The following is a 25,519-nucleotide window of genomic DNA, read 5'->3' on the forward strand; positions in this document are numbered from 1 at the left end:
TTCCTGGGCATATCTTCCTGAAGCCTTTAAGCTCCAATTTGGAAACAGAACCATAATCCTACCACCTCTCAACCCCATAAAATGCCACCACCCCGGTCCACCATCACCTCTCCAGATTTCTGGACCCAGCCTCCTGATCTATTTACACCATGACTCCCTACGATCTGTTCTCCATGCAGCAAACAAGCAAATGCTTCCAAGGCTACCGGACCAGTCGTTATACCCCAGTACTCAAAACACTGCCCTGACTTCCCATCTCACTCTAACATCTAATTAATACCTGCCACGACCTCTGGCTCCCAGCTCCTCCTTTGTCGCTCTTCTCCAGCTCTTCCAGTCTCTTTGCTATTCTTTTTTTTTTTTTTAATTTTTTTTTTATTTATTTATGATAGTCACAGAGAGATAGAGAGAGAGAGGCAGAGATACAGGCAGAGGGAGAAGCAGGCTCCATGCACCGGGAGCCCGACGTGGGATTCGATCCCGGGTCTCCAGGATCGCGCCCTGGGCCAAAGGCAGGCGCCAAACCGCTGCGCCACCCAGGGATCCCTCTTTGCTATTCTTTAATTATGCCAAGCACCATGTTTTCTCAGGACCCTTGCACTAGCTGTTCTCTCTTCTTGGACACTCTTTCCCATGTATCCTTATATGGGAGGCTCATGCCCTCCCCCACTCCCTTTCGGGTCTCTATTCAACTATCACTCTGCCAAGAGGACTCCTGATGACCATGCTCCACACCATCCTCCCTTTGCCTTGCTTCATTGAACTTACAGTGCCTGTCTTATCAGTTTATCAGCTTCTTGTTGGTCTCCTCCCACTCGAATATACTCTCACTGGAAGCAGAGAATGCATCTATCTTCTTCACTGCTGCATCCTAGAAGCCTAGCACAAAGCCTGGCCTATTGGTGAATGTAATCAATAATTGTTGAATGAATGAATCTTACATAGGATGCCCATCATTCTTAATTCCACAGCCCTAGTTTAAGAGAAAACAGTCTCACTGGGCTTTGTGTTGTAACCTCCATACTAGTATTCCTGATTGGTATACTGCCCTTCCCATTTGTCTTCCATATAGCTGCCAGAGTGATGTACTCTACAATCTGATCTTGTCTCTTCTGCTCAAAAATCGTCTCCAATGCCTACAGAATACAGGAAAACTTCCTCCGCATGTCACATAGTTTTTTGAGATGTGGCACCTGCCCATTGGCTAACCATCATCTCCTTCCATAGTCTCACAGACTAAATCACTTGTAACTCACTCATTTCCCAGAGACTCTGCACTTGCTCGTTTCTCCCCTGGACTCCTCACTTAGCAGCAGCTCATTTAAATGGTCCCAGTTCAGATGCCACCTCCTTAGCGAAGCCTTCCCTGATTATCCCAAGATAGCCTTAAACAGTCCTACTCCAGGATTCGATTCTTCCCTTCATATAATTTCAAGAAAGTACATTACTTTATTATATTGTTTTCAGGTCAGTCTCCTAGTGAACAGCAAATCCCTTGATGACATCTTATTAGCATATTCCTAATGCTTGACTGAAAGTAAGTACTCGTTAAATGCCTCCTGAATTAACATATTAGTAGGCAAATAATAATACAAGACAATGTTACAGAACACTGTGCAAAAGGATCTGAGCAACTGGTGCTCTCAATTTGGGAGAAAAACACAATAAATTCAATTAGAGATTTAAGACAAATCTATAGTTATAGTTAGATCACAATTCAAAAGATGGGGTTTTATTTTTTTTTAAGAACCATTTTAGGCAGCTCCTTTTTTTTAAAGATTTTATTTATTTATTCATGAGAGACAGAGAGAGAGAGAAAGGTAGAGACACAGGCAGAGGGAAAGGCAAAGACACAGGCAGAGGGAGAGACAGAGACATAGGCAGAGGGAGAAGCATGCTCCATGTTGGGAGCCTGATGTGGGACTCGATCCTGGGTCTCCAGGATCACGCCCTGGGCTTAAGGCAGCACTAAACCGCTAAGCCACTGGGGCTGCCCAAAAGATGGGATTTTAAAAGAGAGATAAAAGAAAAAAAAATGAGTCAATAACATCCCAATAACATCCCTCTATGCTAATTTTCAGTATTTTTCTCCTAGGTTATTTATTTATTCTATGGTGCCTGAAGAATGCTCCCATTCCCTTCTCATCCCTCAGTACCTCTGGAAACACATGAAGGCTTACACAAGAACCTATCATGAAAGCCTATTAAATTGTTTAAATAAAAACTACTATCAAGATATAGGAAGAATACTTTAAAAACATTACTTAGATCCATAAAAAAGATTTGAGTAAATGGGAACATATACTCTGGCGACAGGTTGATTCAATTTCATAAATTCTCGATCTATAAACTTAATCCTTCCCCCAAAATATGATTTTTTTCTAGTACTAGGCAATTTCTAAGGTTTATATAGAAAAACAAACATGTAAGAAGATGCAGGAAACTCCTGGAAGGAGGAATAAGAGGTGACAAGCCATACCAGATATTAAAACAAAACAAAAAAAACTGGAGAGATTAACAGTGTGGAACTAGTCAACAAACTAACAAGTAACAAAACAGAGCAAACCCTCCTAATAGTCCAAACTGCTTAAGGGGATTTAATAGAGGATGCTACCCTTTCATGCCACCTCTACCCTGGTCTAAGTAAACATCACCCTTTTCAAGAACTAACCTACAACAGGCAAAGAAAAGATACATAGCTCAAAAAATGGGGGGGGGGGCACTAGGTAGTTCTTGGGAAGAAATAAAATTGGATGTCTACTTCATTATTAAACTGAAATATGTGTGAATAAGGATAAAATCATTAAAATATATAAAAAGACATTGTTGAACTAGTTTTATAATCCCAAAGTGGGTTAGGCTTTTTTGTTATTACATAAAATCCAGAAACAACAGAAGTAACGTGACAAGTTTAATTACTTAAAACTTAAGAATTTCTTATCCCCAAAATGCAACAATATCAAAGGCAGATGATAAAATAGGGGAAAATCATAAGGAAATATTAATTAATATATAAAGAGCTCCTAAAAATCAAGACCAAAAAAAAAATCAAGACCAAAACTCAAAAGTGAGCTGGCAAAAAAAAAAAAAAAATTAACAGACTGTTCACAGAAGAGGAAAATATAGGTAAACATGCAAAAAGATGCTCAATCTAAACTATGAGATGATACTTTTTACCTAGCAGATTAGCAAACAAATCAAAATGTTTGCTGGTGGGCTTAGGAATAAGGAAACAGGTGTTCTCATTCAGTGCTGGTGGGAGTACAAACGGGCACACTTCTGTCACTAGCAATTCAATAAGAGCTATCAAAATTTTAAGCCCACACACCCTGTGACCCAGGCATTCTGCTTTTAGAAATCTTTCCTACAAACTAAATGCCACATAACAACTTCTCCCTAACCACCCTGGCTCCATCTACACCAATCCCATCTCCTTGCTTATTCTCTCTAGGAAACTGCTTACACACACACACCACCTAAGGAGCAACCATCCCTAACCCCCCCTGGTCCCTGTCAAAGGATTTTAATCTTATTTGCTGCTAGATTCTTGCTCCTTTTTCCCCCTCCACCTCACTTTTCTCTTTCTCTGCCAGAAAGTCACGTACTATGTCTAGTAGGTCCTCCTGCATGGACTCCTGAAGTCTTTCACTCCTTCAGTACCCCTGCTCATATGTCACTGTGATACTGACTTGCAACTCAAGTCAATTGAATAAGCATTTAAGAGACTAAGAGTAAAAACTGAGATCCTTCCAAAAAGTTTCACTATAAAAATCACTTATCTAAACATGAAGAAGAAAGGATGATCATCATTAGAAGAAAGTCTGCTAAGCAGGTGAAATACACACACATAAACTACACACAGAATTTCTCTAAACTCCTAACACCAGAGAGACAAATCATGGTAATGAGTTAACAACTGCTGGGCAACATGAGCACCTTGCAGACACTGCACTAAGCAGGTCCATGTACGACCGCGTGATTTAACACTCACAATAACTCTATGAGGCAGGAACTGTTAGTTACTCTCATTTTTACAGCTGAGGACAATGATATATGAAGAGACTATGTGAACTGTCCAAGGTCCACAAGTGAGTAAGTGGCAGAGCAAGGATAGGAACCAGCCTGCCTGCCCTAGAGCCCAGGCTCTCCACCACCAGGAGACAGTCTCCTTTAAGCCCTAATTCTTTGATGGGAAAGGTAGGAAGTATCGACCAAGAGCTTGCACAGGATAGAACAGAACACTGATACTAAGTTAAAGATCACGCATAACATGGCAGGAATTTTTTTTAAAATTCATAAATACCACTTTCTGTTTCAAGGCACCATTTCCACGAACTGACTGACCCAGATATTCTATGCCAGGCAGGACCGGTTTTTATAAATGATGCCTCTCACTAGCTTTATCTTTCTTCCCTCCCTCCCAAACTGAAATTCCTTGCCCATTTCTCATATGTTCATTTTCTGGTTCGCTCTCATCTCTCTCTATTGAGCTGTGCTCGCTGGTGATGTCATCCATCATTTCCCTGTCCCCCTCCCAGGGCCAGAGCTCCCTAAGCTCAAGCTCCCAGTCTCCCCGAAGAACACTCCAACCTGCTCCCCTCAGGCTCAAGCGACAGGTCTGTTTCCATCCTCTATTCTTCATCTAAATTTTGACAACTCTACCTTGAGAAAAATACTCATGGGCTCTGATGTCCATCTCACTTTTCTTTTACGTCATTTTCAGAGCAAAATGCCTGATTATAACTTTTTCACAGTACTCCAAATGTTTCAACAGCTGCACTTACCTAGGGGGGGAAATCCTCAAGATTGCAGTTTGGGTAGACGAGTCAGAAAATAAGTATAAAAACAGTGAGCTAAAAACACCGCATGGAGCCAAGTGATCTAAACATCATGAATACATTCAGTAAATGGAAACCCCAAATATGAAGGTGGCAGCAGGATAAACATTCTTCACTTTCACCACTGCGCACATCACCATCTCTCATACTCTGCATCTACTAATGTGTTTGTCTGTTTGCTCCTCCCATTTCTACTACATCATTAGTTCCATGAAGGCAAGATGCAGATGGTTTTATTCTCCAGCGCCCAGAGCTGTACCTGAAGCATAGGGAGGGCTTAAGTAGCACTTGCTTAGTGAGTGAGCCAATGAAGTGAGCTTCTTTTTTACCTCATCATCTCTCACTCAAGATCTATTTGCTTTCATGCTCTGGCCAACCGATCTAGAGATTAGCCTTACAACTCCTCCTTCAGTTACATCTGAGGTGGAGAGGCACCTGACCAGATCCAATTCTCAGATGCACAAAACTTAACTCACTGCTCCCTAAACACATGTTTCCTGATTCTTTAAAAAAAAAAAAAAAGAAAAGAAAAGAAAGAAAAAAGTGGGAAGAAGCACAGCAGAAATCGTACCTCGGGGATGGATGGGACTGATTACAGATAGAGCTTTTTAATAAGCTACTTTTTCACCAACATGAACACAGCTTATCCATTCATATCCCCACTGATTAATAAAATGATTGTATCCTTTGTAAAGAGCACAAAGCTAATTGTCAAAGAAAAAAGAAATAAAAGTTTTATGAGGAATAAAGCACTAAAGGACCATGGGGTTCTTTACACTCTAGATAGGATTTTCACAGGCACTTCAGTGACCTCCATCCTAAATTCTCTCTAGGTCTAAACTGATTGATTCAGATTACATTTCCTGGCTTCATTTCCTTGTGATGACTTTGAATGTCAAAGTGTACCCTCAAGGGTAAACGGGCTGGGTGAGAAGCAAACGTCTTATGTGGTTATGTACTGAGCAACTGCTCTCCTTCCCTGCTGAATACAGACTTTTGATTTAATTAAACCTGAGCAGAGATTCCATTTTGGCTCTATCTAGACCCTATTAATTATCTCCCACCTTTCAGTAATAATAAACTGCCACTTGGCTCTTCTGATATGTATCCCCATCTCCCCCACCCAAAGGTCCCTGGTCTTTCTCTTCATGTCTTCATGTTCCCTTTCACCACCACCATTACCACCACCACCACCCGAGCCATCTCCCTGCTGACACACCATCAGATCTCCAGGTTCTGGCTCTGTCTGGAATGCCCTTTCTACCCCCTGCCTTATCTGCATATATCGACAGCCTTAGAATCTCTGTAATCCTCTGTCTCATAACCAGGTCATTCACACGTGAAACAAATCCTTACTGGTTTGTGGCTTTCAAAAAAATCTTTCCTTCCTGGGAACCTAAAACAATGCTTTATTTAGAAAAGACATTTAATAAGTTCTTGTTGTTTACTCTATGGAAACTCATCTGGAGACAAACATTTCTGGGGGCTCTCCACAGAATTTCTAATGGATTGCATCAGGATGGCTGCCAATCTCTCTTCCTTCTCAGTTTAACTCATAGAGTCACATTATTCTGAAAAACTAAGTTCTCCACATATAGCAGGAGCTACCAATACCAGCACCATAGGTTTTACATGGTGATTCCCATCAAGGATTACTGGGTATCATCTAGGTATCGGTATCCGCAGTCCACTTAAACCAGGCCTTGAGATACAGAGATGAACATACAGTCCCTGCCCTCAAAGAACAAAATGTCTATTTGGGGAAAAAGAACTGTAGACAAATAATCACAATACCATTTGTAAAGCCCTGTGATATCTTTGTACTAAGGGATATCAGAGGACAGACACTGCCTACCTAGTTCTGCCTCTGCACACGAGGTCAGTCAAGGTGGTGAGTGTCACAAAGCATCCTTGAGAGTCCTTGAAAGTCCGTCTGAAGAGAGGAGAAACATTTTAGGCCGAGGAACCGGCACAGGCAAAGGCACTGGGTCCAGTGAGAGCAGCGGCTATTTCTAAGCACTGCAGTAGGTTTGGTGCTTCTGAAACACTCCATAGGAGCTGCAGAAAAAGAGGCAAAACCAGCAAACACAGACCGCATATAATAACTGGCTTGCTGTGCAGGGCCAAGGGATTTTGTCTTTAACCCGCGATTAGTTCCCTAGACACCATGCAACCCAGACCACACATTGAGGATTCCAGGGAACAGTTTTTCCAAAGAAGGGAACACTCATTTTGTGAATCACAATAGTACAAACAAGTTTAGCTAATTAATCTCTTTTGTTCAGTCGGGAAACAGAACAGAAGCTACAGATACTGTTTTGGAAAACTGGAAGGTACACGTTACAAGGATGGCGAGGTGCCTTTTCAGGAAAAGAACACATCAGTGGAATAAGCAGAAACAAGACCAAGAAAACAGCTTTTCAACTGGATCCTTTCACAAACCATGTGAAACAGTAAGATCACTGGCAAAGCATCAAGACAAACTCCACGAAGCATAACCAGAGCCTGAATGCCCTGTCCTGGGCGATGGCAGCATCCAGCTGTTTTACCACCAGATCTCTGCCGCATGGCATTTGGATGGACAAAACAGGTACTCAGTAAGTATCAGTTGAATAAATGGATGAATCAATCCATAAATATCACACCCTCCCAAAAAACTGATCAGTTCAATAGTTGAGATGCAGGAGGAAAAAACTAAGCACAGTATTTGTAAAATTCTTAAAATGTTTACAAGGAGAGCAAAACTGCAATGTAAAAAAATGCATTTCTACATAAACATGAACAACTTTCCACTAATATTGGCTTGATGTGACTCACGCTGACTGGTACAGCCACGTAATCTGCATGAAATGAACCCAGAAATAATGGACACCAGTGAGTTAGATGCCACAAAGCAGTTTTGTGAGCAATGAATGACATAGTAAGCGTCAGCTGTGTATCGTGGAAAGGGTCCCACACCAGCAATGGAAAAATAATCTGAGTAAATCCATGCACACTGCACCAAAACATCTTACCCAGGTGCTAATGGGACCTCCAACCCTGGGGAGGGCACTTAGCCTCCCTGAGCCTCAGCTTCCCTACCTAGGCAATGAGAGGGTTGATAAGACACTCCTCAAGGTGTTTTTTTTTTTTTTTGAAAGTTAAGTTAGGAGAAACATTTCAAAATGCACCAGGGTAAGCAGGTAGTCAGAGTCATGATTCTATGATCAAGGGAATGTACAGCCTACCTCCTCTCCAAGAATATCTAACCTGGATCAACTGCCTTAAAAATTACCATCCAACTAGTAAAAAAAGAAGTAAAAATAACAGTTCATCCTTTTCAATAGTTGAGGGAGCCCTCTGAGATGGTCTGGCCCAAGCCCAAGGTAGCAGATAGGAGTCCTAGTCTCCCAGCAGTTGGTGCCTGGGGCTGCCCTGGAAGCCAGGGTCCTGAAGGCGTCCCACCGTGCCTGTCTTCTCCGTCTCCAGACACTCGTTCCCTCTGACACTCACAGGAGGTCCCCAGTGGGAGACCAACAGGAAAAATATAAGTAAGGAAATTCCTGCTGTATTACAAGATGTCTACTTTCTATAAGAATGGCTGCTGGCTCACACAGGCCAGGAGGTCATGGAGCAGATGCCTCATTATAAGGGTCAAGGATTCCTATTAGCGAGAAGGCTCCTGAAACATACCATTATGTGTTTTTAACAATTTCTTGGATCTTCAGACTCAAGAGCCAACAGCTTGCCTGGAGAATTAAATGCTAAATAAAGGGAAGAATTTCCCCTTTCGTCTTGCATTATTTTGGGGCTGTGATTTGGTTCTCCTCCAAAATCCTGCCATCTCTCTCCACAACCCAAGAGATATAACTTGCAGCATAAACATTTATGACAGTCTGGCTAGATTATTATGCTCCTGAGGACATGATTTTCTTCTGCAAAGCTGTCTGGTGACTATGGTCCTAGATGAATTCAATAGGAAGGCACAGATCAAAAATGCAATATTTGACACAGCTCATGAAGCATTTCTTCTATTTTATACAATCCAAGTTGCCAATTGAATAGCAAGTTCCTTTCAAAGTAGATCACCCTAGTGTTAGAAGTGGTCTTGAATCTCTGTTAAAGAACAGTCCTCTCCCTAAGCAGCTTTATGTGGGAGTTATACATTCCTCTTTTTCCTCTGTTCAAAAAAGAGGCTCACAGAGAGATGGTAAAGGAACTACATTAATTATACTGGAAAAAGCAACAGAAAAATTCAGCCAACATCCCCAATAATGTGGTTCATCCAATTCCCAAAGAAACTCTGTCACATAATCACAGATTTTTTTCTACTCTGTAAAAATAGGCTCTATAAACTCCCCCACTTAATACAAAGACCTTTCAGGTAGTAAACATGTCAAAATTTGAGGACAGTCCAACCTAGACCGACCTAGAATGTCATTAATTAAAATGCAAAACTGATTCTATTTCTGGTCTTGGTAATCAACTATGGAAAATAGTTTCAATGACAAGAATGCCTGCAGAAGCATGAGGTTGTATTGGTATTAATGGGGGCAATTTCTTTCCCCATAAACAGGATTGCAGATTGAACTCCGGAGTTCGGCTCCTAAGAGAGAAGCTGCAACCAAGTCTTCGTTAGCCATCAACTTCCACTGCCTGAGTTACTACATGTACACACATGTAGGCTCACAGACAGAAACACACATAAAGCCGAAGATGGAGAGAATAGAGACGAAGAGGATCAACAGGGAATACTGGTTTACAACAGAAGCTGCAGGTTCCAAACTAAACCACCACCAAAAAGAGACAGTAAAAGCACAGTTTCAACCACAGCTGTCATTAAGGAGTGTGAAAAATGAATAAGTGCATCTACACCAATCTCAGAGCTTCCAGACCCATTTCAAATCAGCAACATGGGTTTCAAGGTGCAGCAGCTAAATTAATACACATGAATTAAAATGTGGTGATTTCATCAACCAAGAGGCTACTGGCTACACTCATCATCTCTTCTTATCAATTTTTCCCCCTGCAGTTGTTTTCTATGTTGCCTCAGAGACCCTGCAAAGGAATTAACAGGACACCATGCTGTGAGACAAGGAGATGTTGTAGAACGCATTATCCCAATTCAAAGAAATTCCCAAAGGCGTTATCTGGAGGAGGGGTGTAAGAAGTGGGGAAATCCCTACAAAAAAAAAAAAAGCAGCAGCAGCAGCAGCAGCAGCTAGAAGATGCTGAGCAACAGCTTAGGAATTCTGTTCCTACTTTCTAAAAGAGCATGCCGCAACTATTAAAAGTATACTCATATAACAGTCATAAGTAAACAGTACATTTGTGTATATGCTTGCATATATATGTATTACATATACACACACACACAATTCTGCTTGCATGGGCAAACATTCTGCTCAGCAAGACAAAGAAGCCTAAGGAATTTTTTTTCCCTCTCAAAGCTAAAGTTGCTAGGAATTAAAAGGAGATATTTTCAAATGCATCCAAAATTGCTTGCAGTGTGAAGTACGGAGCCTATTTCCATGACATACAAGCTGATTCTAACTCTTTCCATCTTGGGGAATACCTCAAATTGTGTTGCCAGGCACCTGATAAAAATCCTTGCAACTGGAGGGGGCAAAAAAGAGTAAGCAAGGTAAGAAGATACCATTAAGGATGAAAGTAAACAAGTAAGCTAGCTTGAAAGAACAATCAAAGGAAGCCAAGAAGTCTACTGGTCAGATCACAACACTGCTGTGAGCCACAGCTGAGTGTAGGAAAAAGAGGGGATATTAGAACGGCTCATCCAAACAATGCTGAAAGTATTTCAAACATTACTTGAGGATTCAGGGACTATGGTCTGCAAGGGTCTTAATTTTTTGTTTTGTTGTCATTAACCTGATATGCCGGTTTCACTCTGAAACTGGGCTATCATGTAAACATCCACAAATTCTTGCTCTTTATTTAAATGTATGCTTTCATGTAAGAACACGCCACCAAATATATCTACTTTGAACCCAGGGAACGGAATAAAAGCATATGCCGGATGTCATCACCACTATTTTAAGAAAAATCCACACAGGCAGTGGAAATAAAAGTGGTGAGAATGAGCAAGACAGTTAAGGAACTTTATATTCCAAAACTCCCAGTCAACAGGGGGAACGACCAGAAATTTCATACCACCTTTTTCTTCTCTCATTTGTTACCAAAAAAAAAAAATCACATTTATTAGTGCAGTATCTTACAAATCACAGACTGAATTACATTTGATCGGAACCCTTCCTAAAGTGAAATGGACCAGAACTGGAAATACACACACACACACACACACACACACACACACACACACAAAGACGACAACCCAGCTCCATCCCAAGGCTGGAAAAGAACTAAGGAGAACTACAACTGGGAAGCTGCATCTTCGGAATGCCAAAATAATTCAACACACCTGCTACCAAAAACCAAAAGAGAAGAAGAAAATCTTATACAGAGAGCTCCTCCCATCAAGCACCATTGAGAGCTACATCAAAATGCTCTTGGCTCCCTTTGGGCTGCGAGAGGCAGGGAGCCGGGAACAGACCTGAGCTGTGGTTCGTCCGCAGCGAGCCTCAGGGTACCAGGTGAAGAATCAGGGCACGCTTCCAAGAGGGGTGCCCCAGAATCCGCCGGCTGCCACCCGTGGGTGCTGCCACACGCACGCTCTTCCCCGGAAACCTGCTTATTTTCACTTAGAGAAGTCCCACCATTCCAGTAGCCTCAAAGCATCTCCGCCTCCCGGGAGGATGAAACTATGCTGTCCGCTCCCACATGTTCCTATGCTGTCTGCCCCGCCAGCCTCCTAACAGGATGTAAAGCGCGTTTCGCCGCGCAGGCACCCTGCGGTTCCACCGGCGGAGCGGCAGTGAGGTCATGAATCAGCCCATCCGCCGGTGCAGGATTCCTCCCGCTGCCAACCGACTGCCCAAGTGCAAAGCCCACAGGACCGGGGCCCCCGGGACTCGGAGCAGGTGCTCCAAACGCCGCCCCCTCCCCCGCCCCCGCCCCCGCCCCGGCACAGGCTCCGACACAACTCACGGGGGCCGCCGGGCTTCACCTGGGAAGACGGGAGAGTTTGCTCCGCGGGCCGCCCAGCCCCGGCCCCGCGGGTCCCAGGGAGCCCCCGGCACCCCGAGGATTCATCTTGCCCAGATTTGTCAGTCCCCCCTCCCCCCAACTCTCCCGGCGCGGCGCTGCGGCTCACTGCCGTGCACACTCCCGGCTGCGCTTCAAGGACAAAGAGAGAGGGCGGGGGGGGGGGGGGATGGAAAAAAATTAAAAATTAAAATTAAAAAAAAAAAAAGCCCAAACGTCCGGACAATGACCCCTGGCGTGTTGGTTAGCTGGATCCCCCCAGACATGGCTCCATGAGAAAGGCAGAAACGCAGAGGGAAGGTCACTAAAGCTTAGCTGGGGAGCCGGCGAGCAAGCCGGAGCCTCCAGTTCCCCGCCGCAGGAGCAGCTCGCCGAAGGCAAGCACTTACCATAAAAATACAAAGAGTCAAAAGGAGGAGAAGGGAGCCTTTCTCGGTGTCTCAGGCAGAAAGAAATGCAGGCGAGGCCGAGGATGAGGCCAGCAAAGTGTTGACAGGCGACGGATCCACCACACACAAGTCCTCTTCCGCGTCCCCTCGGCCTGCACGCACCGTGCGCGCTGTGCAAGCCCGAGGAGTCGGGGCAGGACCGTCTCCCCAGGGCGAGGGCGAGGGCGAGGGCGAGCGACCGGGGAGGAAGCAGCCTGCTGGGTCCCCGGCGACTCAGAGCCTCCCGCCGTGCAGGGGCGGGGTGGGCTGGGCACCGGGGTCGGGACGCGCGGGGAGAGGGGCCCCTCCGGGGTGGAGGGCCCTGCCGGCCGGCGAGGGTGTCGGTGTTCCACATCAGTGCTGGGGCGGCCAATCAGCCCCGTGGGGCCGCGGCGGGGCTGCGAGAGCGCGGGGACCGCGGGTTCCAGAGGGGTAGCACACCCCTGCCTCCGGCAGAACTTCCGCGGGACTGGCATCTCCCTCTCCATCCAGTTGCTGATAATATGCGCTGGTTTTTAAAAACAAGTTCTCAAGCCCTGTCGCGACACCAGAGGCTCAGGAAGTTTCCTGTGCACCCCCCACCCCCCCCACACACACACACACCCACACACACAGCATCTCTGCAAGATGCTGGACCTGAAACCCACCCTGAAGATCTCCTGGCATCTCCAAGCCAGACAAGCCTGCTAAGGTGCACAGAGAGGTCACCCTGAGTACAGGAATGTCGCTTCTTTATGGCCAAGGCACAGGATGAGAGAACAAGGCACTTGTCTCCCTCTTACACAAGGGAAAGATTTAGGCAGAAAAGGGTCAAAAGGTCTCTCCAGAAACTTGCCTCTCCGTTCCTTCATTTTCTTGTGCAATATAGGCACAGAAGTAATCGTTAGAGATGAACGTACAAAGACGGCTAAACGTTCCCCTGGAGGGCTCTTCAATCACCCTTAATACTGGGAACTTGTGGTTTTGGGTAAAGACACCTCATAATAGTTCACAAGCACACTGTAGTGTGAGAAGCCAAGCTGGACTGATGAAGAGGGACTGGAGGAAACCCCTTCATGGGGACAGAGGGTGAGTAGACAAGCTGACGTTCGTCCCTCTTGCATTTTCTCCCCATTCCATTTTCATACTGAACCTATCAACTTAGCACCTACACATGAACCTATTTTCGGTTGTGACAATTAGGGGAGTAGGTTCTAGAGTCAAATGCCAGTCAAACAGGACTCCATGCTAACACTTTAGAACTTTTTTTTTTTTTTAAACGTGGGGAGATGGTCTCGGTTCACCTTGTCATCCTTGCAAGAAAGACCACTTCCCTTGTGCTAGCCAAGACCTACTGGGGAGACACACATGCTCCGAGGCTGGCTTTACAGGTGGCTGACGCAATACAGAGGGTTTCACTTTAGTGCTATCTTTCCCTAGAAATTAAAGTATCACCTGGGCATTTTGTGGTGCTCTCTACCCAGAGGCAAACTAACTTTGGGGAGCCTGAATTCCACAGCTTAAAAGGAAAGGCTGGGCTCCAAGGAGGCAGTTAACTCACCACCCAAATGAGTCACAGCAGGAAGCCATAAAAAAAAATTCCACAAAGATGAACATAATAAGATGGAATTTCTGAAGTGAAGAAAGGACAGTTTGCCAGGGTAGGCCTATGTACATTCAGGAAGGAAAACCTGGAGGGCAGAGTCCCAAATCCTGTTCCATTATGCACCTCAGTTCACCTTCAACCAGCAGACATTTAAAGAACAGTCAACTAGGTTTCAGAGCTACAGAGATGAAAGCGGCAAACCCTGCTTTCAAGACGTGTAGAGTCTCATGGACACATTTTTTTTTAAGATTTTATTTTATTTATTCATGAGAGACACACAGAGAGAGGCAGAGACACAAGCAGAGGGAGAAGCAGGCTCCCTGCGGGGAGCCTGATGTGGGACACAATCCCAGGTGTGGGACTTGATCCCAGGACCCAGGGATCACAACCTGAACCCAAGGCAGAGGTCAACCGCTGAGCCCCCCAGGTGTCCTTCACGGACACATTTAAATCCTCTTTTCAAAATTTCAACACTCTTACTCTGGCCAAGACTGAAAGCGTCCTACTATCTTCATTCACATCCCTCCAACGAAACCAAGCCATGAAGTTGCACTTCAGACTCAAAGTTCCAAATTAGCTTAATAAGGTGTTTTCCGTAACCCAAACCTCAGGAAATATGAATGTGCATGTTATTTTTTTAATCTCATTAAAATATAAAAGGTTTTTTAACTAAATGTTTGCTTTTATCAGCATCAACAGCTTCTGACACTGCAAAAACACGGGCAGCATAACAAAGAATATATTTAATAAGGGAATATTATTTAAAGCTCCCAAAGTAATTGAGATTAATACTGTTTATGGAACAGGTTCAATAGCTTGACTACACAGGGTGATAATGAAGCATGAAAACGATAAAACTGCAGAAGTACAAATGATTTAGATTAAATAATTGCACATCTATATAACAATTAGGTCAATGAAAATGGGTATTCCAGTCACTTACCCTGATGCAATTAAATTTTAAAGTTTGGCCACTACTCCCTTCCTCTCTCCTCAAAAGATGATAGAGCCACCTTCCATTTCAGATAGCAACAAATGCCAATCAAATTTTGTGAAGGACAAAATATCTAAGTCAACTAAACTTGGACAATTTCTGGGACTGTATCTTGGCTCATAGGTATAACACCAGTATTGAATGCATCAGAGGTTCTCAATAAGAATTTTTAGATGGCCATTTGAATGACCAAGAGAATCTGCCCTAAGTTCTACAATGGCATGATTTAATACTTTTTTTTTTTCCGAAGACTAGAAGGTAATTTGAATCATGTACCTATACATGCCATTTGTTTTAAAAGAAAAAAAAAAGATAGCTTTTTCAGGAAATTTGCTTCAGAAAAGTCTGCTGACAGAGCTTAATGAAATCTGAAAGACCAGGATTCCTAAACCTTAGTCTTTTAATCCTGAAATGATTCTACTTTCCATAACCAGCCTGAAGATAAAAAGTAAAAACATACCTATTTTCTAGATGACCAAGAGGGTAAATGGAAGGAACTAATACATACTGAGCCCTACCTGGTGTCAGACTTTATTCAAGTGGCCTCACATACACGTCTTCACAGCACTCCCAGGACATGAACAGAATTATGTCCATTGCAGCAATTGGGCATCACGGAGGTTGAAGGAGCCTGCTTGCCCTTGAGGTAATACTAGTACATTAACCACCAGAACAGCCTCAAAATGCTGCTGCTTCTCCATGGAAACCCAGGACTTGGAAATATAGGAGAGAACCCCCCAAAATCTTTTTGACTAAACAGATCAGAGGACTTGGGGATTCTTCCCACAGTGTTATATGAATCTGGGTGAAGTAGGAATGAGACAGGTCCGTGTTAAAGCAGAAACACTCATTTTACCCCAGATTAAACATAACCCTTTTGTGCAACAGAAATGAATTCTTGATGCTTATAATTTGAAAAGCAAGCCATTAACATTTGTTGATTTCTTTTTCCCCAACTCTGACTCTACATTACATTTTAAAACCAGGATGAGTGGTCCCTAATTATTAAAAGGGTTGAAGAGTATTCCAGAAAAGTACGGGATCTGACATAAGCACTGCAGTATAACCTCTTATCTAATACCTAAATTCTCCTTCAGCATTCAGTGGGAAGCCTGAAATGGAAAGAGACTAAGTTGCTCTGCTAATGTTTCCCTACCAGAGGTCACTGGATGAGAATAATTTCTGCAAAGTGCTTAGTAGGTGGGCTTTCAAATAGGCAACAGCAGTTTCAAATACATAAAAGGTAAATAATCTGTAAAACATAAATTTAGGGGGATCCCTGGGTGGCTCAGTGGTTTAGTGCCTGCCTTTAGCCCAGAGCGTGATTCTGGAGCCCCAGGATCGAGTCCCACCCACATCAGGCTCCCTGCATGGAGCCTGCTTCTCCCTCTGCCTGTGTCTCTGCCTCTCATTCTCTGTGTCTCTCATGAGTAAATAAATAAAATCTTTAAAAAAAAACAAAAAAGCAAAAAACATAAATTTAGTCATAGCATTCACATCTTCAAAAATGTGTTTGTACCAGCATTTCTCAGCCAGAAGAATCCTATGGGATCAACAATCATATCACACAGAAAGGATCCCTAAGATCACAGACCTAAAACTTTCCCTTTTAAGGACAGAAAAATAAATCGATGGTTGGCTTGAAGAATCAAAGAATTGAGTCTGGGGAGATGAAAACAAGGGGTGTGGTGTGTGTGTGTGTGTGTGTGTGTGTGTGTGTGTGTGTGTACAAATGGAAAACCAGTATGTGTATCCCAACATCCAACAGGTATGTCTCCACATCCAAATCCAATTAGTCTTTTAAGCCTCACTAACGTTACCCCAACAGTTCTCCTCAATGTGTAATTAGCCATGACAATCAATTCAGGGATTTGTTCCTTCTCCTAAACTATTATAATAATTTCTGACTTTTCCCTTGTCCCAATCCTGTGACCCCTTGCCAATAGCATTTGCTTTCTAAAACATAGCAAAAGTATACTCATACCACTGTCTCACTTAAAAAAAACCTGGCATTCTCAGGCCAAATACAGCACTTCCTGAGCCTGGCACTCAAGGCCCGTTACAGTTGGACTTCAATCTACCAGCATCATTTCCCATCATTCCTTCTTGCATTTCCTATGCTCTGTATACACCCAATTACCATGATAAAGTGATGGGCTATTTGAGGAACAGTAAGTATGTTTTTCCTAGAACAACCTTCTCTCCCTGGAGAAAGCCTATTATTCATCCTTTAAAGCCCAGTGTATGGTTCTGTTCTTGGTGAAGCTTTCCCAAAGTGACTTAATCACATTTTCCTCTGTATTTTCATAGCATTATTTCTAGTCTTGTATAGTAACATTGTACTAAAACAATCTGTATCTTTTAACCTATTTGAGATCCTCTGATAGTCCCAGGGTCTGCCACACAATAGGAGCTCGATATATTCATGAGAGAGTCCATTTTTTATACCTCTTTTTTACAGGCAAAAGCATTTTGAAGAAGGCACAAATTTGTTTTCTGGATGTCTGAGGGACACAGGCTTATGGGCCATATATACCTCCTCCTTCTATGGGGAGTCTCTGTGGTTTAAGGCAAGGACTCTGATTCTAATTCAGGGTTAAGCCAAGTCCCAACCTTGTCCCTTGCATCACCTCAGGTAATCTCATAACCTAAACGAGAAGAATAAAACAAGTTCTGCTTACCTTTGAGGGGTCCCCTGAGCCACAAATGAGGAACCAGGTAATGTACCTTGCAAACTATAAAACTAAATGGTAGTGGGCAGAGTTATTGCCACTGTTATCATCGTTGCTTGATCGTTGTCAATATTCCATCAAAGCCATCACAAAATTCAAGACAAATATCTTCTGAAAGGCAGCCTAGGAGGCCAGTGACTCAGCACTTCTTCATTCCAAGTGCCTTGCTCAGTCCTGCCGGCCTGCAGTGAGGGGCAGTGGAAGAATCAGAAGACCTGGGCTCAGGTCCTAAAAACCTTGTCCCTCACCCCCAGGTCCCTCCACCTAGGAGATGGGAGTCACAATGCCTATCTCACTAAGCTGCTGCAGGAGATGGGATAGATGCATTTATACGCAGTCTACATAAGTCTGAGTCTCTAATAAGCATTCCATTACTGGTTAGAAAAGTTGGCCATCTATCCCTCACTCTACAGTATCTACATACAGCCAACCACTGGCTCTCCTTCTGTTTCTTGAACTCATTGAGCTCATTCCCACCATAAGATCTGTGTATGTGTTTCTTCTGCCTGGAATTCCTCTTCTTGAGATCCAAGCATGGCCTCTCATCCAAAGGGCTTCCCTGACTCCATCAATCATTTTCCAGCACATTACTATCTACTCTTCTCACATCTATCTCTATCTGTAACCATCTTATTTGATTATTGATTTAACATTTGTCCTCCGCATTATAAAGTAGGCTCCCTTTGGGCAAGGATGGTCTCTTGGGCCTACTGTGTCCCCAGAGCCCAAAAGTAAGTGTCCAGAACATGATATGTACTCTATATACATTTCTTTAATATTTATTGCATGAACAATACGTATATACTGTTTAACTGCTCCTATGTTCTCTACATGTATACAAAATTCTAATCATCCTTGACTATTGAAGGGGAATGAAATCTTGGAGGTCACTCAATTGGACACTCAGGACAATACCACAATGTTCAAGTTTATATAGATATCTAATAATGTATTGAAATGTTATTCAAGGACAAGGAACACCTACATGTAATATGCCAACTCCTGCCCCATTAGAAACAGGAATTACCAAGAATGGCATACTGATTCTCACCTATACAGTAGGAACTGAAGAAGGGAGCCAAAATGTTAAATTATGTTTACTTCATAAATCAGGGGTTTGCTAGATCCTTATTTCACTTTTTCCTTTTCTTTTTTAATCTTAAAATTGTTCTGGCCCAAGCTTATCCTGAGAAGAAGTTGACAAGGTCCTTGAGTTCTGAAGCTTCACCTAGAACAAATGGTTTCAGATATGAGCAGCCCAGGAATCTAGGCAATTTCTCTTCCCTCCCAGGGAGCTATCTCGAAGGCAAGATACAGAAATCCTCCCGAGCCTGACCACATCATCCCTGTTTCTGATTAGCCCAGCCCGAGAGGAGGCCTAATAAATAAATAACCATGGCAATCCTGTATAATGTATGAAGGTTATTTTCCAATGGTCATCTGGAAGGACATAGTTTTCAATTAGAGTATTTTCAATTAGCAATAGCATGTCAATCTACAGAACAGGCATATGGATTTGTCATCGGCAGAAACAGATTTCAAAAAAACCTAAGGAAAAAATATCCTAGACTCAATATCAAATGTATCTTCTTCTCCCTAACCTACTCTTTCTCTGGATTTCCTTTTTTCCATTTAAGAGCGTCACTATGTATGCTGTTGCCCAAATAAAATATTTATTGACCCTTACATAGAAGACTATTTTGGCTACTCTAAAGGGTACCTAGAAATCTCAGCATCATTCTTTTAGCTTTAATTATTTATTTTAGAGAGAGTGAGAGAGAGCGAGCAGGAGGGGGAGAGAGAAGGGGAGAGAGAATCTCAAGAACACCCCTCCCACCAAGTGTGAAGCCTGATGCAGGGCTTGATCTCATGACCCTGAGATCATGCCCTGAGCTGAATCCAAGAGTGGGACCTTGAGCCACCCAGGTGCCCCCAGGCATCATTCTTTAACTCATCTTGCCCATATTCTCTCCAAAATATTTCTTTCTTCCATCCATCAGCTCCCCACTGCCACTGCCCCAAGTCTCCCCCAGGCTAACATGATGGTCTCAGAGGCAGCTTTTCTGACTTGCTTCTCAACTCTGTCCAATTCATCCCTCACAGCTACCTGATACTTTTTAAGTGAAAACACCATCATGCCCTCTCCCACGGAAAACCCTTCCCTGCTTCTGTGTGCAGGATGATGGATACTCCTTAAGTTGCAAGATAGCCCCCAAGACTGTCCTCCTGTCTTTCTCCTCTTGCCATCACTTCCCATTTGACTCCTCCTATTCATCCATGTCCTAATATTCAGAGCTCTAGAATCTGCCAAGGTATTTAAATTTCCAGCATCCTGGCACAAGCTTTTTCTACTGCTTAGAGTTTCTCCTCCCTGCCCTTCTCCTCCTGAACTTTTACTCTGAGACCCAGTTCAAGCATCTCCCTCCTCTCTGAAGCATTTCTAGACACCCACTCCCTACACTCTAAAGTTAACCATTTCTACATCATGACACTGGTCACATGGCCTCCTGTCTTATTAGCGGATTTCTTCAGAAAAGTCCTAGTCCTGAATTTTATTTACTTTTGTATCCTCAGAGATGAACTCTCCCTGGACACACTCAATAAATGGTAATAGGGAGCCTGGGCTTCTCTGTGTATCTGACTCTTCTATTAGAGTCTGTGTTCCCTGAGGGAAGTAAGAGTATCTTTTCTTTCTGACCTCTCAGTTTATCACAATGCCTGGTATATATAGATACTCAGTTTGTATTTGTGGAATTGTTTTTAATATGATTTGGGGGAAAATCTTTGAATTCAACAAATTTAAAAATCCCCCTGAGCTGATTTTTTAATTAACATACTTTTTTATTTAAGAATTCTCCTTCTCCTTGAAATTATAGAACCCCACAGGCATTAATTTACTCCACAAAGATTCAACCTCTGAAACTCCTGGCTTTTAATGGTAACCCAACTAATTAAGGCACCTTGGGGACAATAAGGCATTCTAAACATACTTTCTACTTTGAATTGCCTGGCAAAGGAAAAGCTATTGATTTTCTCGAGCAGAAGGGCCTTCTTAGAGAAATTTCACCAACATTTAAGTTTGAAGAGGACAGAGCCCTGTGTTCCTGAATGTAGAATTTCACTTTTAAGAGCAGAATTTCACTGCCCCATGCAACATACAAGCACCATTACAAGAAGGGGTGTGGCTTAAGAAAGTAGGGAAAGACCTAAGGCCTATAATGGACCCTCCACACCAGCCAGAGGATTATCTCATTTTCTCACCCACTGCCCCTCCCTACCTCACAGGAAATTAGCTATGATGGATCTAAAGAACAGGAATGAAACTCCTCTGTCTGTAGCTGCAGTAGCCATTAGCACCTAAAGAACTAGTTTCCCCTTGGTGTGACTTAACTGGGGGACATCCTCATCAGCAAGTGACCCAAGTGACTGCAGATGCCTGCCCAAGTCAGCTGGGGTGAGGAGCAGAAGAACATCTGCATTCTTCATTCTTCCATAGTTACTGATCCACAAGCAGAAAAATCAAGAATGAACCATAGTATCAGAGCTACACATGTGATTATCTAGTCTGCCTGTTTTTTTAAAATTTTTTTTAATTTATTTATGATAGAGAGAGAGAGAGAGAGAGAGAGAGAGAGAGAGAGAGAGAGAAGCAGAGACACAGGCAGAGGGAGAAGCAGGCTCCATGCACTGGGAGCCCGATGTGGGACTCGATCCCAGGTCTCCAGGATTGCGTCCTGGGCCAAAGGCAGGCGCCAAACCGCTGCGCCACCCAGGGATCCCTAGTCTGCCTGTTTTTATACAATTTCCCCTCATTCTCTATAACCAATCTTGAGTTCTATTATCAGAGTTGAGAGGAGAAACAGAATGAGCATTTTAATTAACTGTGACATGCTCATATTTTGGTAAAATGAAACTAGGCCATACACTGACCATTCTATACCTTCATAAGGATGGATTTTTCCATTTATGATTTTTTTTAAATTTTTTTTATTTATTTATGATAGTCACACAGAGAGAGAAAGAGAGAGAGGCAGAGACATAGACAGAGGGAGAAGCAGGCTCCACGCACCAGGAGCCCGACGTGGGATTCGATCCCGAGTCTCCAGGATTGCGCCCTGGGCCAAAGGCAGGCGCCAAACCACTGCGCCACCCAGGGATCCCTCCATTTATGAATTTTTAAGAAATCCCTTGAACCTCTAACAAAAATAAATCTGTATCTCTGGTAGGAATGAAAAATCATAGAGCCACTTTAGAAAACAGTTTAGTGGTTTCTTTAAAACACATGCTTATACTCTTACCGTACAATCCAACTGTGCTCCTTATTTTTTACCCAAACGAGTTGAAAACCTATGTCCACACAAAAACCAGTATGCAAATATTTATAGCAGCTATATTCATAATTGCCAACACTTATTAACACCCAAGTCCTTTGATAGGTGAATGTCCCAAAACACACATCCAGACAATGGAATATTATTAATTGGCGCTAAAAAATAAAATGACCTACCAAACCACTAAAAGTCATGGAGGAAACTTGGATGCGTATTACACTAAGTGAAAAAAGCCAATATTAAAAGAGCACATACAGTATAATTCCAACTATATGGCATTCTAGAAAACCCAAAACTATGGAGATAGTTAACAAGAAATGGATGTCAGGGGCTAAGTAGGTAGAGGAACAAGTTGAGAACAATAGAATTTTATGGCATATAACTACTCTATGATACTGTAATGGTAGACACATCATATATTTCATGGGTTTTGACAAAGACATAACGCCAAGAGTGATCCCTCACATTCCCTATGGATTTTGGACGATGATAATGTGTTCATGTAGGTTCACCAGTTGTAAGAGACATACCACTGTGGTGAGGTATGCTGATAATGGGGGAGGCAATGGGTATAGGGACAGATGTATATGTGAATCCTCTGTACCTGTGCTCAGTTTCGTTGGGAACCTAAAACTGCTCTAAGGCAGTGTATTTAAGTACAAAAAAAGAAAAAAAAAAACCTCACTTTCCCTAAAGACTATGGGGTCATTTTTTGTTTGTTTACAAATGTCAGTTGTCTTATGAAATCGATACTTCTAGAAAATGAACTTTTTAAAAGAATAGTGAGGATTCCCCATACTCTAAGCAAAGTGAAGTCAAGTTCTAAGAAATTCACTGTGACAAACACAGACAAATCACACGGCCCTGTCTTTATTACCTCAGAATCCCAACAATGAAGGTGATAATATCTGGAATGTTCCACTAATACAGTTTCTATTGACAAGGCCTAGAAAACCAGGACACTGAACATATTGTGAATTCCACTAAAAATTTTAAAAGAAATTAAATTTTTTTTCTTTCCTTCTAAGACTCTTCCCCTTTTAGGTTTATTCTATATTACTGCCTAGGAGTAACACAGGAAAAATGTGTTAGGATATTAAAAAATTGGCATGCAGGTCTCCATGCAGGACAAGAGAAAGGTAGCCACAAAGATTTATCCACATCTATAAATTGTCAGGTTTCAATTACAATTACAGGAAAATAAGAAAAGTGAATGGAAAGTCTTTACAAAAGAAGGTTCTTAGAGTGGCTATGTCTGGAGAAAAGGAGGTGGTCAGAAAAGCATAAGGGAAACAAGGAGGGAAAAGGTGCAGTGTCAGTGAATAAAACACTGTTCTCCTTAAGTTCACAACATGGTAGGTTAAAAAGATAAATACTAGTACATAGCTAAATGCAACACAGGCAGATAGTGATAAGCTCTAGGATACAGGTACAAGGTTGTGGTGGGATACAGGGGAATTTTAGAAGACCTTCTGAGAAGGGCATATTTGGCTGGGCCTCAGAAATGGCAGGCTTTCTGCAGGTAGCAGTTAGGACCAGCCATGAAGGCCACACCTAATAAAGTCATGGCCAGAAGTAAGACAGAACTGAGTCAGGAATGAATGAATTCATTTGTTCATTCACACATTCAAAAAGCATCTTTTTTGGATCTGCCAGTGGCGGACATCACAGGTAGAAGAAGGAGATTAAGCAAAATGTGATGAGCAGGGATGAAACTGCACACAGCTTTAACATTAGGTTGCATTTGTTACAGTATAAGCAGAGTCTGGTGGAATGGATGATGTGGGTGTCTTGCTCACCCTTAATTCCTCCCTCTTTCTAGTCTCCCTTCCCATACAGAGGCTGGCAAATTAAAACCTATATTTACCCAACTCCATGAAGCCAAGACTCTGAAGGAGAATTAGGTTCCATGAATTTGATGCATTTGCATGAGCTTTGGAAAGTGGAAACCAGAAAGACCATTTTGTTGACCTCTTTTGGCTGCTTTTCACTTTGGTAAGATTATAGAGGCATGATGTTTTCCCGCATCACCATTCTGGGGTACATCATCCTCCTGGGCAGTTGGAAAGGCAGTTGATGGGCAATAGCACCACTGACTTCTTGATCCACGAACAACTATGGCTGGATGTTCTTAAACTCCAGATTTAAGGGGGACCCGGTGGCTCAGTCAGTTAAGCATCTGTCTTCAGCTCAGGTCATGATCCCAGGATCCTGGGATCTAGCCCCCTACCACTTCTCAATCTCCCTCTCCCTCTGCCTGCTGCTCCTCCTGCTTGTACTTTCTCTGTCAAATACATAAAAACTCCAGACTTTTAGTAGAGACCTTACAGGTAGACCCTTGGTGCATCCTTCCTGTGACTGCTCCTCTAACCCTCCTCCAATTTTATAATCCCTAATCCCCCATGTTAAATCCTTTCATGGGCAGTCTCAGTGGCTTAGCAGTTTAGCGCTGCCTTCGGAATAGGGTGTGATCCTGGAGACCCAGGATCGAGTCCCACATCAGGCTCCCTGCGTGAAGCCTGCTTCTCCCTCTGCCTGTGTCTCTGCCTCTCTCTCTCTCTCTCTCTCTCTCTCTCTCTCTCTGTGTGTGTGTCTCTCATGAATAAAAAAAATAAAATCTTTTAAAAAAATCCTTTCATGATTGGGAAACCTAGAGGAGCCTCTGCTTTCTACACTGAATCCTGAAAGGGGAGCCAATAAAGAGTTTTAAGCAAGAGAGATATAATCGGATATGGGCTTCAGGAAGAGACTTTGGTGGCTGCTTATACAAGATGGGCTGGAGATAGATTTGGAAAACTCTTAGGAATGTCCAGCCTAGCCAATGTGCCTGCAATATCAAGACTTAACAAAAATAGTTGTAATGGGAACAGAGAAAAAAGCAATGGAAATAAGATATTTCCTAAGTAGAACTTACAGGATCTATTGAAAATGGAGATGGAAGAAGAAATTTAAGCTTGGTCCTATCAGAAGGGGTGGCAGGATATATTCAGGGTCCTAAATGAGAAGAACATGCAGCCAAGAATACTATATCCATCAAGGCTCTCATTCAGAATAGAAAGAGAGATAAAGAGCTTCCAAGATAGGCAGAAATGGAAAGAATATGTGACCACCAAACCAGCTCTGCAAGAAATATTAAGGGGGACTCTGTAAAAGAAAGAGGATGCCCAAAGAAATAGTCCACAAAAACAGGGATTTTGATGACACTAAACTCTGAACGTGAATAGGCTTAATGATCCCATCAAAAGATGCAGGGTTTCACACTGGATAAAACAGCAAGACCCATCTTTTTGCTGTCTACAAGAGCTCATTTTAGACCTAAGGACACCTCCAGCCTGAAAATTAAAGGTTGGAGAACCATTTACCATTCAAATGGTCCTCAAAAGAAAGCAGGGGTAGCCATCCTCATATCAGATAAATTAAAGTTTATCCCAAAGACTGTAGTAAGAGATGAAGAGGGACACGAGATCATACTTAAAAGATCTATCCAACAAGAGGACCTAACAATCATGAATA

At 42.8% G+C, this 25,519-nt stretch overlaps 1 protein-coding gene across 1 annotated transcript in view; it reads right to left on the bottom strand.

The window, feature by feature from the left end:
• Positions 1-11,495, bottom strand: part of ANO4 (anoctamin 4) — a 327,266-nt gene extending 315,771 nt beyond the window's left edge. Inside the window, exon 1 of the mRNA XM_055336489.1 lies at positions 11,386-11,495. The gene's annotated coding sequence lies outside the window, so the exon portion shown is untranslated. The remainder of the gene's footprint in view (positions 1-11,385) is intronic.
• Between the last annotated feature and the right edge of the window lie 14,024 nt (positions 11,496-25,519).

This window comes from Nyctereutes procyonoides, unplaced genomic scaffold (genome assembly GCF_905146905.1).
Source record: "Nyctereutes procyonoides isolate TBG_1078 unplaced genomic scaffold, NYPRO_anot_genome, whole genome shotgun sequence".
Lineage (NCBI taxonomy): Eukaryota > Metazoa > Chordata > Mammalia > Carnivora > Canidae > Nyctereutes > Nyctereutes procyonoides.